The following is a 16,368-nucleotide window of genomic DNA, read 5'->3' as shown; positions in this document are numbered from 1 at the left end:
CAGTTGCAACTTAGTAACCGCTTGGAAGCACTCAGTGAAATGGACGCGAAACAGGACCTTGAACTAATGTGGGGAAACATCCAGAGCTCAGTTAGGGATACAGCAAAGGAAACACTCATGGGAAACCCAGTGGGCAAGAAGATCTGGTTTGGAAAGGAATGTGCAGATGCCCTGGAAAGGAGAAAGGAAGCCAGGAACAAGTGGTTGAAGGGGACAAATCTGGCACAGGCCAAAGCACAATTGAGGAGGTCCGAAAGACTACACAAGCAATTCTGAGAAGAGCAAAGAGGAAATACGTAAGGGATATCATCATTGAAGCAGACACAGACTTCAGAGGACAAAAGACTAAGGAAATGTTTCTGAAGGTGAAGTACCTCTTCAAAGGTCACCAGGCCAAGCAGAAATTTGTCAAAGATTTCCATGATAAGATCCTGACGAACGATAGGGACATAGCTGAGAGATGGAAAGAGTACTTTCGACAGCTGCTAAATTGTGATGAACCCAAACTGCAATTTCATTTCTTGTACCCAATTACAGGCGAGGCAGACTATCCCCCACCTACCCTGGATGAGATAAAAACCAGAATCAGACACCTTAAACAGAATAAGAGTCCACGTGAAGATGGAATACAGGCTGAAATGATCCTGGCAGGAGGAGAGAAACTTGCAGAAAAAATACACCGACTGATACAGGAAATATGGACCAAATAAGAACTACCAGGAGAATGGAAAACAGCTCTGATTTGTCCAATACATAAGAAGGGCGACAAACTGAAACGTGACAACTAGCGAGGAATCGCCCCGCTTAACGTTTGCTATAAGATCCTGTCCATTTGCCTCATACATAGAATTCCGCCAATGGCAGAATCGGTGATTGGGGAGTACCAGGGAGGTTTCCGGCCAGGACGGTCAACAGTAGATCACATCTTCAGTCTCCGGCAGCTCACTGAGGAACTGGGTGAATATGGTAAAGATTTGCATATTTTATTCGTTGATTTTAAGAAGGCCTATGATTGCATACATCGCAAGAGCCTGCTCAACTGTTGAAGGGACTTTGGCATAGCAGAGAAACTCATCAACCTGATAAAGATCTGTCTGAACGAAACACGTGCAAAGGTGAAGATGGGAAATCGCGTAACTGAGGAGTTTGAAATTGTGACAGGACTCAGGCAAGGAGATGGGTTGTCCCCTATCCTGTTCAGATTTGCTCTCGAGAAGATTGTACGCGAGACCTTCCAAGAGAACGAAGGATTGAAATCGAAGAAAAGAGACTGGCATACTTAGCCTATGCAGACGACATCTGTTTACTCTCTCGGTCGGAAGAGGAGTTGGAGCAAATGACCATATCACTAATGGAGGCTGCCAACAAATTTGGGCTAAACATAAACGAAGCCAAGACAGAGTACCTCGTTATGACGCGTGGTCATTGTCAGACTGCTGCTCATCTACAATCATTGCAGGTTGGGGACCATTCCTACAAGAGAGTGCAAGAATTCAAATACCTGGGGGCACTTTTCACTGAGAACTCGTCATGTGAAGCAGAGATCAATACCGGAATACAGCCGGCCGAAGTGGCCGTGCGGTTAAAGGCGCTGCAGTCTGGAACCGCAAGACCGCTACGGTCGCAGGTTCGAATCCTGCCTCGGGCATGGATGTTTGTGATGTCCTTAGGTTAGTTAGGTTTAACTAGTTCTAAGTTCTAGGGGACTAATGACCTCAGCAGTTGAGTCCCATAGTGCTCAGAGCCATTTGAACCATTTTTTGAACCGGAATACAAGCAGGAAACCGATCTTACCATAGCCTAGAACAACTGCTTCGGTCCAAATATCTCTCCAGACAGTTCAAGATTCGACTGTACAAAACCCTGATCCAGCCTGTTGTTCTATATGGCTGTGAGACATGGAGTATCCGGAAACAGGACATCCATAAGCTCCTTGTTTTTGAGAGAAAAGTGCTTCGGAAGATCTTCGGGCCGGTTCTGGATGCAGATAAAGGGGAATGGAGGATCAGATACAACCAAGAGCTTGAGGATCTATACCAGCAGCCCAACATAGCAGGAGCTGTCAAAGCCAAACGAATGCAGTGGGCCCGCCATGTGGCCCAGATGGAGGATCACAGATGGCCTCGGAAGCTCCTGGATTTCACACCTACAGGAAAGAGACCGCCAGGGAGACCCAAGAAGCGTTGGAGGGATGGACTCCATGAAGATTTAAACCAAGTGTCAATAGATGTGAACGGATGGCGGATAGCAGCAATGGACAGACTACAGTGGAGGAGGAAACTTGTAGATGCGTGCGGTCCACTGGGCCTGATCACGTAGTAGTAGTAGTAGTAGCAGTAGTAGTAGTAGTAGTAGTAAATCTGGAGAGGTCTTACAGTTAAGCCATACAGATGTATGCGGCCCGATGGATTGCGAATCCATAGGTAGGAGTTATTATTTTCTCACGTTTATTGATGATTATTCACGATATACTCACGTTTCTGTTTTTAGTTCCAAAGACCAAGTGAGTGACATTTTTGAGGAATATCGTAATATGGTCGAAAGGTGGACGGGAAAGAAGATTAAGATCATCAGGTCTGATAACGGGAGAGAATATATTAATCAGAAATTGAAGACACTTCTGGCAAAATTGGGAATCAGGCATCTAACTACCATAAGGTACATCCCATCTCAAAATGGGTTTGCTGAGGGCTAATAGGACTATTGTCGAAAAAGCAAGGAGCATGATAACTGATGCTGGATTATCAAAAGATTTTTGAGCACAGGCGGTATCAACGGTCGTGTATATGAACAATAGATCATCTACAAAACCATTAAGGAATAGAATCCCCTATGATATATCAGTAGGAAGGAAACCTGACCTAAGAGGTATAAGGGTTTTTGGGTGCGATGCAATGGCGCACATTCGAAAATAGCGAAGAGGCAAATGGGACCGAAGAGCTAAAACGTGTATTTCTGTAGGTTATTGGGAGAATTCAAAGGGCTACCGAATAATGGATCCATTGAATAAAAGGATAGCTACCAGCAGAGATGTAGTACTCTTTGCAATTGGAAAGGACCCTGAAGAGGGCAAGACTACTAGGTTACTAGTTCCAAGAGTGAAACCTTATGTGAAGAATGAGAAAGTGAAGAACAGGAAGAGGACAGTCAACGGCAAAAGGAGACTGTTTATGACAATAATGAGTTTGAGGACGAACAACATGAAGAGAACAATGTAAGGCGTTGTTCTCGCGTTCTAAAACCTAAAGAATATCGAGATTTTGAAATGTATGCAGCCCAGTCTTTTAATGATGAGCCAGCAACAGCAGAAGGAGCTATGAGTGGCCCGAACTCTAAGAACGGAAAGAAGCGATGGACAGGGAACGAAACCTGTGAATGGGTAAATATGCCAGCAGATAAGAAACTTACAAGCAAGATGGATATTCACTTTGAAGAACCCTGAAAATTTATCACAAGATATAAAGCACTAATTGCAATAAAAGGATGTTCACAAAAACAAGAAACTTTTTCACCTGTAGTTAGTTATGCCTCATTGAGATATCTTTTAGCCTTGGCAGCAAAACTAAATTTAACAATTCATCATATGGAAGTAAACAAGCATATTTCAATGGGAAATTGGAGGAGGAGACATATGTAATTCCATCAAGAGAAGTCATTAAAAGCAGATCGGAAAGGGGAAAGATTTGACGTTTGCGAAAAAGTATCTATGGATTTAAACAGAGTGGACATTGCTGGAATTGATGTCTACATAAAACTCAAATAAATTTGAGTATGAAGCAATCTAAGGCAGATTACAGTATATACTATAAAAGGGAAGCGAAGGGATAATAATAATGGCAATAAGGTGCATGGGGGCTTAATTAAAATAGAATGCAATGCAAATAATTTTAATTTTTTGCTTCAGTAGCTGTCTGTTCGGTTACGAAGTCTCGTAACGGTTGGCCCTGACTAGTATTATTACGCAATCTGACTGCATAGAACAACAACAAAGTATGAAATGGAAATTTTCATTAACACAATTAATTAATTAAGTCCCCAGCAACTATAAAACCTACGAAACCAAAGCACAAGTGTAACTGTTCTGTGTGTGGAAGTATGACTCAACGTACGCATCTGGCACGGTTCTTCTTCAACAACACAAGAAATTTTAAATATCATTTATACTGAATTAATTAAAGAAAATAGAAATACCATAATTACTCAAGAAAACCAGAATTACACTCTAATACAAGAACACAAGCCAGATGCTTTGTTGACTGAACCTGTAATGACGCATTATTCAGGACATTGAAATAATGAGAAAGAAAAGAAAAGTAGTTTGTTACCTTAATTTATATTGATGAAAAGCACTCTAGACATTACAATCTCTCCACACCGACTCGCTACTATCACATCTCAACAAGAACTTTTCAGTATCACATCTCAGCAAGCACTGCCTACTAGCTCATCTCAACAAACACTCCTCACTACGACATCTCAGCACTGACTACCACGAGCTCTCCCCAAGCACTGCCCACTACGACGTCTCAATAATCACCGCCAGTGGAGGCGGCGGAACAATACTCTCTAGCGCGATCTCTGGCGCTGTGGCTCAGTGTAGCCACCTTTCATATGCCCTTCCTCCACAGGCTAGAATTTGATGGTATTTTTGCCAGCATTGGTGGTGAAAATACCACCAAATTCGTCAAAAAAAAATACAGACAAAATAAAAGATAATATTAATGCGTAAATATCATATAACTAGATAAAATTTTGGCTTTGCACTGACCTTTCAATAACCTAATATATAAAATACAGTAAGCAATACAAATTCCTTCATACATGTGACTTTACATAACAGTTTACACAAGTATTATGTGGTTAAACAGTACAATCAATAGCGTCAGCAATGACGAATATGTGCAGGTAAGAGTCTCATAACTTTTCACAAACAGTAATACATAAAAAAATCAGTTTATACAAATATTCACATAAACGCTTTCCATAGCTCAAGAATAAGCAGTTGACAGTTCCAGCAGTAGCACCCAGCAATGGTCAACAGGTGCAAAAACCAACAAGTGACATTTTTTCAGTAGAAACAGTCCATCAGTGGAACCCAGTAATGTTGAATAGGTGCAGACACCAACAAGTAACACCATTTCAGTACAAGCAGTTCCATTAGTGGCACCAGCAATGTTGAACAGGTGCAGATATCAACAGGTGACATCTTTTCAGTAGCAGTAGTCCATCAGTGGCACCCAGTAATGTTGAATAGGTGCAGACACCAACAAGTAACACCATTTCAGTATAAGCAGTTCCATTAGTGGCACCAGCAATGTTGAACAGGTGCAGACCGCAGTCCATAATATTCACTTTCACTAATCACACTGTTCATCAGCAGAAATTAAACATGACTAAATGTCACACATCATGTTGAATTTCAAATATCATTTATACTGAAGTAATTAAAGAAATAGAAATACTACAATTGCGCAAGAAAACCAGGATTACACTCTAATACAAGAACACAAGCCAGATGCTTTGTTGACTGAACCTGTAATGAAGCATTATTTACGACATTAAATAATGAAAAATAAATCAAGTTTCGTTACCTTCATATATTGACGAAAAGCATTCTGATCACTACAATATTTCCATTCGAACAGCATCTGCTGTCTAGCCCATCAGACAACTGCATAGAACATGGAAGAAGCACTGCTTACTACAACATCTCAGCAAACACTTTTCACTACGACATCTCAGCGAGCACTGACTCCTACGAGTCCTCAACAAGCACTGACTACTACGACATCTCAATAATCACTGCCAGTGGAGGCGGCGGAACAATACTCTCTAGCGCGATCTCTGGCGCTGTGGCTCAGTGTAGCCACCTTTCATATGCCCTTCCTCCACAGGCTAGAATTTGATGGTATTTTTGCCAGCATTGGTGGTGAAAATACCACCAAATTCGTCAAAAAAAATACAGAGAAAAATAAAAGATAATATTAATGCGTAAATATCATATAACTAGATAAAATTTTGGCTTTGCACTGACCTTTCAATAACCTAATATATAAAATACAGTAAGCAATACAAATTCCTTCATACATGTGACTTTACATAACAGTTTACACAAGTATTATGTGGTTAAACAGTTCAATCAATAGCGTCAGCAATGACGAATATGTGCAGGTAAGAGTCTCATAACTTTTCACAAACAGTAATACACAAAAAATCAGTTTATACAAATATTCACATAAACGCTTTCCATAGCTCAAGAATAAGCAGTTGACAGTTCCAGCAGTAGCACCCAGCAATGGTCAACAGGTGCAAAAACCAACAAGTGACATTTTTTCAGTAGAAATAGTCCATCAGTGGCACCCAGTAATGTTGAATAGGTGCAGACACCAACAAGTAACACCATTTCAGTATAAGCAGTTCCATTAGTTGCACCAGCAATGTTGAGCAGGTGCACACAGCAACAGGTGACATCTTTTCAGTAGAAGCAGTCCACCAGTGGCACCCAGCAATGTTGAGCAGGTGCCGACACCAACAAGTGACATCATTTCGGTAGAAGCAGTCCATCAGTGGCACCCAGCAATGTTGAGCAGGTGCAGACATCAACAAGTAACACCGTTTCAGTATACGCAGTTCCATCAGTGGCACCAGCAATGTTGAACAGGTGCAGATATCAACAGGTGACATACTTTCAGTAGAAGCAGTCCATCAGTGGCACCCAGTAATGTTGAATAGGTGCAGACACCAACAAGTAACACCATTTCAGTATAAGCAGTTCCATTAGTGGCACCAGCAATGTTGAGCAGGTGCACACAGCAACAGGTGACATCTTTTCAGTAGAAGCAGTCCATCAGTGGCACCCAGAAATATTGAGCAAGTGCAGACATCTACAGGTGACATCTTTTCAGTAGAAACAGTCCATCAGTGGCACCCAGCAATGTTGAACAGGTGCTGACCGCAGTCCATAATATTCACTTTCACTAATCACACTGTTCATCAGCAGAAATTAAACATGACTAAATGTCCCACATCATGTTGAAAAGTGCAGCACCATCACTAATCAGACAGTTCAGGCATGAACAATAGTTTGACTACACATACAATGCTTTTACACTAAACATACAAATCATAATAAACACACAAATGATATCAGATAATTGTCCTATTAACTATTACAATACACAAATACCAGTAAACCTATAATATTTATGGGTGTCAGTGCAAGCCACAACAAACAAGTAAAATAATATTTAGGAGATAGGTTGGGATCACTTCTCTGGGATTATAAAAGGAAAACACACAAAACACACTCACTCATCTTTCATCCACATTAGTGCTACTGTGTAATTGAATAGTGTTAACTGTGTAAATGCAATTCTGTCAAAATTTTATGTACATCATGTGTATCAAGTAGTAGTGGCAGCAATGTATAACCGTCAGTAATAGTTAGTCAACGTCATAGTCATCATATCAAGACCAATGTTTGCCAAGCCAGATCAAAATGTACGGTTGCTGAACAACTGTCAGTGAGCCAAGACATGCAAATACTTCCTCTCTTCAAAAAAAGTATATACTGCTTAGTGATTTAACAAAGTGTGTGTGTAGACAATCTTCCTTCTACTTGAGTGTTCTAGTCTGCCATCTTTATCCTCCTTGTTCCATATAGACCAACAAAAAAAAAAAAATATGCTCCTCACTTACTTCACCTCTTATCCACCAAAACTCCAATAATCATCAGCATCACATAATCTCAATACTTCAATAATACCTCTTCAATACGTCGATCATCAATATCATTTACCTTACCTCTTGTCCACGAAAACTCCAATAATCATCAACTTCACATAATCTCAATACCTCAATCATACCTCTTCAATACGTCGATATATATAACCTCATTGCCAATATCATTTCACTTCCATAACAACTCTTTCCTCTAGTCAGTCTCCTCGAACAAGTGCAGACAAAATTCTAATGCAAACCTCAATTCATCATCTCATACAATCCGAAGACACAATGTCAAAACACAACCTCTCGTGTAACCCATCTGATCCAAATCTGCTACTCATTATAAATTATAAGATACATTTTGTTTACCTTGTCCATCATTAAATAAAAGAAATGCGTACATGACCTCTAACAGACTTAGTTCGAATAACTCTCAGTAATTAATTACGATTACGGAGTGTGAATGATCATAATATTTCACAGTGTGTACACCACTTCAAGAATCATGGCAGAAGCAAACATGTGGAGTATTTCTTGTGTCAAGTGTCACTTCCTATTTCAATTACTCACGAAAAATGCAGTGTAATAACTGTCGATGGTCTAAACCTAGTGTTGGTATGTCATGTCGTTATCTTCCTTCCTATTAGCATAAATTTATACAGCTTCCATAAAACCTCCAGCTCATGTGACTTCTATGAAATTTCTCGTACTAATGTCGTTCGTCGAATTATAGCAGTTCATTTTCTTATCTTAAAAATATAAGGCACTGAGCGTAAGCAAAACATGCAATAGCGAGTAAATATACCAGTAGAGAACAGAATGTCAACAAGTGGATGCAACACAATCCCTATAACGAGGCTCTGCCAAGCGAACAATCTACAATTAATACCATAGAGTGACCTAAACTCCATGTTCGTACACCGCATATCAGTATTCTATATACCCAATTAAAGAGTAGTTATGACAACAAAAGGAAATGTGTTAATATGCAATCCATACGCAAAGCAGCAAATATGTATCTTACATAATAAACAGGTCATTATCATCATATCAGCATAAGCAAATAAATGTTCATACGTAATCTTAATAAGTAAACATGAAGGCGCAAGCAGATAAATCACAAAGTGTAACCTACATACATAACCACAGTCAGCACAATTAATGAGTTGACAATTACAATTTAAATAAATAAGCACAGCAGGCACATAATAAAAAATATAACATCAGTGAAAAAGCAGTGCAGCCAAGCGATGCATAATATACACAAGTAACAACCCTATTCATTAATCAATCATTGTCAAAATCAGTTAATGTGCGCAAGCACGTCGCTTCACAAGTAAATTCATAGAGCATGAAATTTAGCACAAAGTATGAGTTACGTAATCGGGAGCAGCAAATTACGTCTAAAGTACGTACCTGAATGGAAATATGTTACCTGAAAAATATACTCAATTGATCGTTACCTTTTTGGTTTTTTACTTCTTTTTTTTTTCGAAATTACATTCTTCCTGAAATTTTCTCCATAGCAAGTCCTCTTAACGTCGGACACACACAGAATTTACCTGAAGGTCTTAAATACTTTACACAACCATATCCTGAAAAATACTGAACGTTAATAACATAATTTATAAAGTCACCATAGCTTTATACAGAATTTAGTCGGAGCAATTAGACTGTGTATTTGTTTACGTCTGTCAGTGCATTCGCACTGAGCGCTCGATCAGCTGTAGGCGCGTGACGTAGAAAGTGATTGTTTGCGGTCAACGACTGCCTTGTGCGGCGCGCAGACTTCACTGTTGCTTTGAGTACGCGCCGCCGCCAGAACACGGCGCGGTATCCTTGTATTCTCTGCATGTTTACATGTAGCTGTTAGTTTCTCTAAAGTATGTCATTCCACAAAAATTTTTACGTTCGATATATGATGTATTCCCTTAGAGCGCCGTGATTTAAGAGTTTCTACTTCAACAGTATTATCATGAATAATTTTGCGAATCCTATATGGACCGTTATAAAGCAGAAAAAATTTGCGACATAAGCCTTTTCCTTTATGAGACAAACGATGAGACTTAATTAACACCTTTTGACCAACTGACAAAATTTTTAAACGACCAGGACGTTTAGCTGATTTCTCTCTTCTTGCAGCCGCAGACGCAATATTTCGTAGAGCCAGGTTGACAACTTCAGAATGCCGCAGTTTCCGTGAAGGCGGAAAAGGAACGATTTCAGAAATGCGATTTGTTGGTACTTTATTTTTTAATATCAGTATAGGCGGTAAAGAAGTTGAGTCATTAGGAAGTTCATTCAGAATGTTTTGAAAAATATGAAGATACTGATCCCAAGTTCTGTGATTCTGATGACAATAAAGACGGCACAATTTATTGATTTCCTTCATCCATCTCTCTGAAGCATTAGATTGAGGGTGAAAAAGTGAAATAAAAATTGGTTTAATCTTACGACGCCGTAGAGTACGAAGCCAAATTTTAGAGACAAACTGTGATCCATTATCTGATATAACCTTATCAACATGACCAACTTCTTTAAGAAAATGTTTGATGAAAGCATTAGATACTGAACGAGCTGTTGCCTTGCGTAGAGGTGTAAAACACACATATTTTGATGTCAATTCCACTGCTACGAAAATGTACGCAAAACCATTAGTAGAACGAACCACTGGACCGAACAAATCGACTGCAGCCATGTCCTTTAATTTCGCTGGAATGATAGGAAACAACGGTGCTCTGTGAGAAACAGTTGGCGGCTTAGCCTTTTGACATAACTTGCATTTGGCAAGAACAGATCGAATGCGTTTTTCCATATTATTGAAGTAGCAATTTTCTCGTAATTTATGAAAGCATTTTCTGGGACCAAAGTGCGCATAACTGAAATGTGTAAACGAGGTGTGGCCAAATCATCCAATCTAACAAAGCGTCTAAGAAAATTACAGACACCAAGGAAACTACAAACATCACGTTTTGTGGTAGGAACAGCATAATTACGAATAGCGTCTAGTTTCTCTGGATCAGGAAGAATACCGTCTGTAGAAATAATGTGACCGAAAAATTTCACCTGAGAACGACCAAATTCAGATTTTTCCAAGTTCTCTGTAATGCCAACTCTTGCAAAAATACGTAATAATAAATCCAAAATTTTGTTATGCTCACTCCAAGAACGTTTAGCAATAAGAATATCGTCAACATATGAAGTAATATTGTCACGAAGATAAACAGGTAAGATTTCGTTTAAACTACGAATGAGTGAATGCTGCAGAAAATATAGTAAGTCCAAACGGTAATTTCTAATGTCACTTTTGGGTAAAACAGTCAAATCCGGTTATTTTTTACCTACTGTCTAGATAGATGGATAGTAGAAGAGTTGTTTTTATAGATGCAAAGAATAGTATAAGAGTAGGCAGCGGTGCAGAAAACTAAAAGGAAAATAGCACCACTACAGCTCGGGGCCCTGTGATCGCTACGGCACATATTCACTTAGTGTAGTGAATCCCCTGCACATAAATTTCAGTTTGTGACTTAGTGGCAAATTTGGCGGAAGTGCGTACGTAAATTGATCAAGCCATGAACATGGATGTATGTCATTCTTAGAATTACGAAAGATCTGAAATTTCCGGACAGTCAAAAAGTGTTTATAGTCAAAGTTTTCGCCTCGTGGCAACAAAGACCTACCGCGTCTGTCCCAGTCCCAATGTCGATTATTGTCAAGTTCGCGCGCCTGGCGCTCTCTTGTTGCATCCCATAAATGAAATAAATTATTTTCTTCAAAGCCCTCTGCTATCTGTGATTCCAAATTTCTTCTGCTGTCTTTTCCTACGATTTCGCCTTCAATATGTTTGACTTGCTTTCGTAATGCCTCAAATTCCCTTTTAACGCGAACATTAAATTTTCCCTGAATTTCAACATGCTTATTTATGTTCTGGTACTCTTCGGTTTCAGCAAATGGTAATGGAGCTGTATCATCCGAATCTCTGTCCCCATTTAAACTAAGATTTGTCAATTTATCTGAAATTTCCTCAACTCTTTCCGATAAGTTTACGTCTTCCGTAAGTGTCGCGACTCGGGTTTCGGTATTGTCACATTTAGTAGTTAACTGTTCACGCTGTTGCGTTAAGTCATTTGGTACGGATTCCTCGATTCTCTCAAATATTTCTTCCTTATCGTGTGCACGTTGTAAATTTAACTCTGAAAATTTTTGTACTATCACGCGATCTTTTTCTTCCCGTTCTCTGTCCTGTTCCTCTTGTCTGATTTCTGTTGAAATTAAGCTATTATTGTGACCATTCAAAATCGGTTGTACTTCTTCTCTAATTTCTTTCTTTGATTCATCTTTCGTGATTTTGAAACATGTCGCTGTTCGTGAGCCTAACTGTGTTTCCATTGTCTCCATCTCGGTTTTAATTTCAGATGGTAACTGTGATCCCACTGTTTTTAATTCGGTTTTAATTGTTTCTATTTTTGAGCATATCCGTGTTGTCATAATTTCACTCTTCGTGTTAATTCTTCCTATCTCTGTTTTTAATTCAGATCCCAAATTTAATATTGCACTCATCAACTGCTCCGTAGTAACTGGTTCGAAACTCTTTTCGCCCCTAACATTTCCCGCAAAACCAGTTTCATTCGTCATAGCTGTAAAGCTATCTGTGTTCGATACTATTCCAGAATTTTCTATCGTTAATCTCGTATTCTGTGAATTTTCTGATTGAGAAAAATTTTGAAATGGTTCCGGACTGTCTTCCCGACTTATTAAATTGTTTTCAACTTCATTATTCATCATACTGTTATCCTGTGTTGGCGAGTTCGCCATGTTAACAATTTCGTCATTCTCACTATCCATGATTTTCGCCTTTTTCATTGATCGCGTAATCATTTACAAAACATACAAAACTCGTCACTGTACGAAAATTACACACAATGCCTCCTTATTTCCAACAATACCATTCACACGAAATGCTTCCCTCAACCACGATTAATCGAACAATTGAAATCTTCCTAACTGCACAACATTGTCAAACCCGTATACAAGATAACAAAATTAAATTCTGCAGAAAAAAATACCATTAGAAGAATGACAGTTACCAAATCTACACATGCAATATAGGCTACAATTACTAAACTACAAATTACTACAACAATACTACTGTCTACTATTTTTACAATCAGAAGAATTCCAAGGGACGATCCGAAGCAGCGGTCGCCACGTGCATGGGGGCTTAATTAAAATAGAATGCAATGCAAATAATTTTAATTTTTTGCTTCAGTAGCTGTCTGTTCGGTTACGAAGTCTCGTAACGGTTGGCCCTGACTAGTATTATTACGCAATCTGACTGCATAGAACAACAACAAAGAATGAAATGGAAATTTTCATTAACACAATTAATTAATTAAGTCCCCAGCAACTATAAAACCTACGAAACCAAAGCACAAGTGTAACTGTTCTGTGTGTGGAAGTATGACTCAACGTACGCATCTGGCACGGTTCTTCTTCAACAACACAAGAAATTTTAAATATCATTTATACTGAATTAATTAAAGAAAATAGAAATACCATAATTACTCAAGAAAACCAGAATTACACTCTAATACAAGAACACAAGCCAGATGCTTTGTTGACTGAACCTGTAATGACGCATTATTCAGGACATTGAAATAATGAGAAAGAAAAGAAAAGTAGTTTGTTACCTTAATTTATATTGATGAAAAGCACTCTAGACATTACAATCTCTCCACACCGACTCGCTACTATCACATCTCAACAAGAACTTTTCAGTATCACATCTCAGCAAGCACTGCCTACTAGCTCATCTCAACAAACACTCCTCACTACGACATCTCAGCACTGACTACCACGAGCTCTCCCCAAGCACTGCCCACTACGACATCTCAATAATCACTGCCAGTGGAGGCGGAGAAACAATACTCTCTAGCGCGATCTCTGGCGCTGTGGCTCAGTGTAGCCACCTTTCAAAGGCTGGGACGACTTCTTTATCCTGACTGAGAACGAAAGCCAAATAGGAAGGCTGAAGAGAGACAAGAACTGAGCATAAATGAATCGTCATATACAGAAAAAATCTTGGCATGAGTGATTGTAAACACATCACTACTCCAACGGAAGTAGGAGTGAAGTTAAATATAAATGAGACAGATGTGGAATGTGACAAGAATGTTCCATACTTAGAATTAGTAGGAAGCCTATTATATTTTACTCAAATTTCACGACCTGACATTACTTTTGCCACCAACGCAGTGAGCAGATACTGCAAAGACACGAACGAAAAGCACTAGAAAGGTGTGAAAAGGTTATTCTAATATCTAAGAGGAACTTCAAACCACGAATTAAGATACCATAGAGAATGTAATGCAAATACCCGCCAGGGTAGCCGATAGGGCTAATGCGCTGCTTCCTGGACTTAGGTAAGCGCGCCGGCCCCGGATCGAATCCGCCTGGCGGATTAACGGCGAGGGCCAGTCTGCGGGATGTGGTCTTTAGGAGGTTTTTCACATCCCTCTAGGTGAATATCGGGCTGGTCCCCACGTCCCGCCTATGTTACACGGCTTGCAGACCTTTGAACATGTTCTCACTGTATCATGACTTACACTTTATGCAGACAGCTGGGGTACACTTCTTCCGCCCCGGGGGTTTGGGGTGGCGACAGGAAGGGTATCCGGCAATCCCTATGTCACGAACATTGCCGCATCAGTAATAACACGGCCGACCCTGCATCACACGGGACTAAGGCCCATAGGAAAGAGAGAGACAGAAGGTAATGCTAAACCAGAAGGCTACAGGAATGCGGACTGGGGGTGTGAACTGGGAGATAGGTACTTCTCTACTGGCTGCTGCTTTAAATTAATGGGTGGCCTCATTTTATGGTCGTGTCAGAAGCAGAAAACTGTTGCATAGAGTATCGTAGAGGTCGAGTATATGGCGCTATCTTACACCACACTGGAAACATTGTGGTTAATCTGTGAAATAGAACCCAATTTAATCGCAGAACCTGTAACGATCTTCTGTGACAATAAGGAAGCCATTAACCTAGCTAAAAATGATGTCACTAGTGCTAGGACAAAACATATTGATATAAGACACGATTTTATTCGGGACCACAGAGAGCGACAAAACATCGCTGTGGACTACCTGCGCACAGAAGACATGTTGGTTGACCTTCTGACAAAACCCTTGGACAAAGAGTAGTTTGAAAAGATTGTGGGACTATTTGGTTTATCTTGTGTAGGCCACAAAATATACATTCAAGGGGGGATGTTGGAATTCTGTGAACAATATATTTAGTGTGAGACGGCGGCAAAGTGCATCATGTGGATTATAATAGTCCTTTCTGGTGCTATTTTACCCTCTGAGTTTTTTGTGTGTAACGTAATGTTCCTTGGTAGTTGTGTTCGACGTATTTTACCTGGAAGTGCAAATATAGTTATTGGCACTAAATGTATTTCACTCACTGTTACTTATTCAACTGTGTCGACTCTAATACTTTTTGTGTGTGTGCAGTGTTGGCAATTTAGCAGCTAGTGCACACTAACTAATAAAAAATTGTGTGAGACCCTCCACGTGATTATCAAAACTATTCCTCTAAATTTTGGTTAAACGATAAATAACAAAGAAATTTAAGATTGTAGATTCAGTTGCACTGTGCAATAAAATCAAGGATAAATTTTTCGAAACCCTATAATTGTCTCCCCTTGCGACGCATAGGTTTGAAATTTCACTCAAAGACTCTGTAAAGGTGCAAAATCGTGGCGCCCTCTACATCACGCTAGGGCTCGGCGACGCTTGTATAAACAAGTTGTTGATACATGCGACAAAAGTCACAGCTCATAAGTTCATATGAGCTGTGAGGAGGGTCCATGATGTCACACTGGCACCAAATTTCACCATAATTCTGTCCAACGCCACCGTGAACTTGTTACAAAATGGAACGTCGTCACAGCGTCACTTACGCACATTTCTACCTTACTTTTGATGTCTCTGCGATAGAGGTCAGAACCGCGACACCCAGCGTTGAGATCACGCGATGTTATTGAGGGCGACCGAGGAAAACATTTCAGACACACAACCGCTTAGAATAGATACGAGGAGGTCTCAAGGGTAACATAAAGAGCGCCAATAAAACCTCCCCTTTTCCCTGGGGCATCGATTCCCACACATTTCGCAGTGCGATGAGGGACAGAAAGACATTGAGAATCTTTGACACTGCCTTCTATAAGGACGTACTGGGGCTGCATCCCTATTGAATGTGATAGCACCCCTTTGGTGTGCAGCGCCACCTCGCAATTTTGGCTCTTGTGTACAGGTTGGAACCACTAGGCACCGTTCAAAACCATCGAAGGAAATTTGAATGTGATGCGAAGAAGCAAATGATACACTACTGACCATTGAAATTGCTACACCAAGAAGAAATGCAGATAATAAAATGTTATTCATTGGACAAATATATTATACTAGAACTGACATTTGATTACATTATTACGCGATTTGGGTGCATACATCCTAAGAAATCAGTACCCAGAACAACAACCTCTGGCTGCATCCCTATTGAATGTGATAGCACCCCTTTGGAGTGCAGCGCCACCTCGCAATTTTGGCTCTTGTGTCTTGATACGCCTGGGCATTGAGTCA

The sequence above is a fragment of the Schistocerca nitens genome, chromosome 5 (assembly GCF_023898315.1).
Source record: "Schistocerca nitens isolate TAMUIC-IGC-003100 chromosome 5, iqSchNite1.1, whole genome shotgun sequence".
Taxonomy (NCBI): domain Eukaryota; kingdom Metazoa; phylum Arthropoda; class Insecta; order Orthoptera; family Acrididae; genus Schistocerca; species Schistocerca nitens.
Note: the sequence above shows the minus strand (reverse complement) of the source record.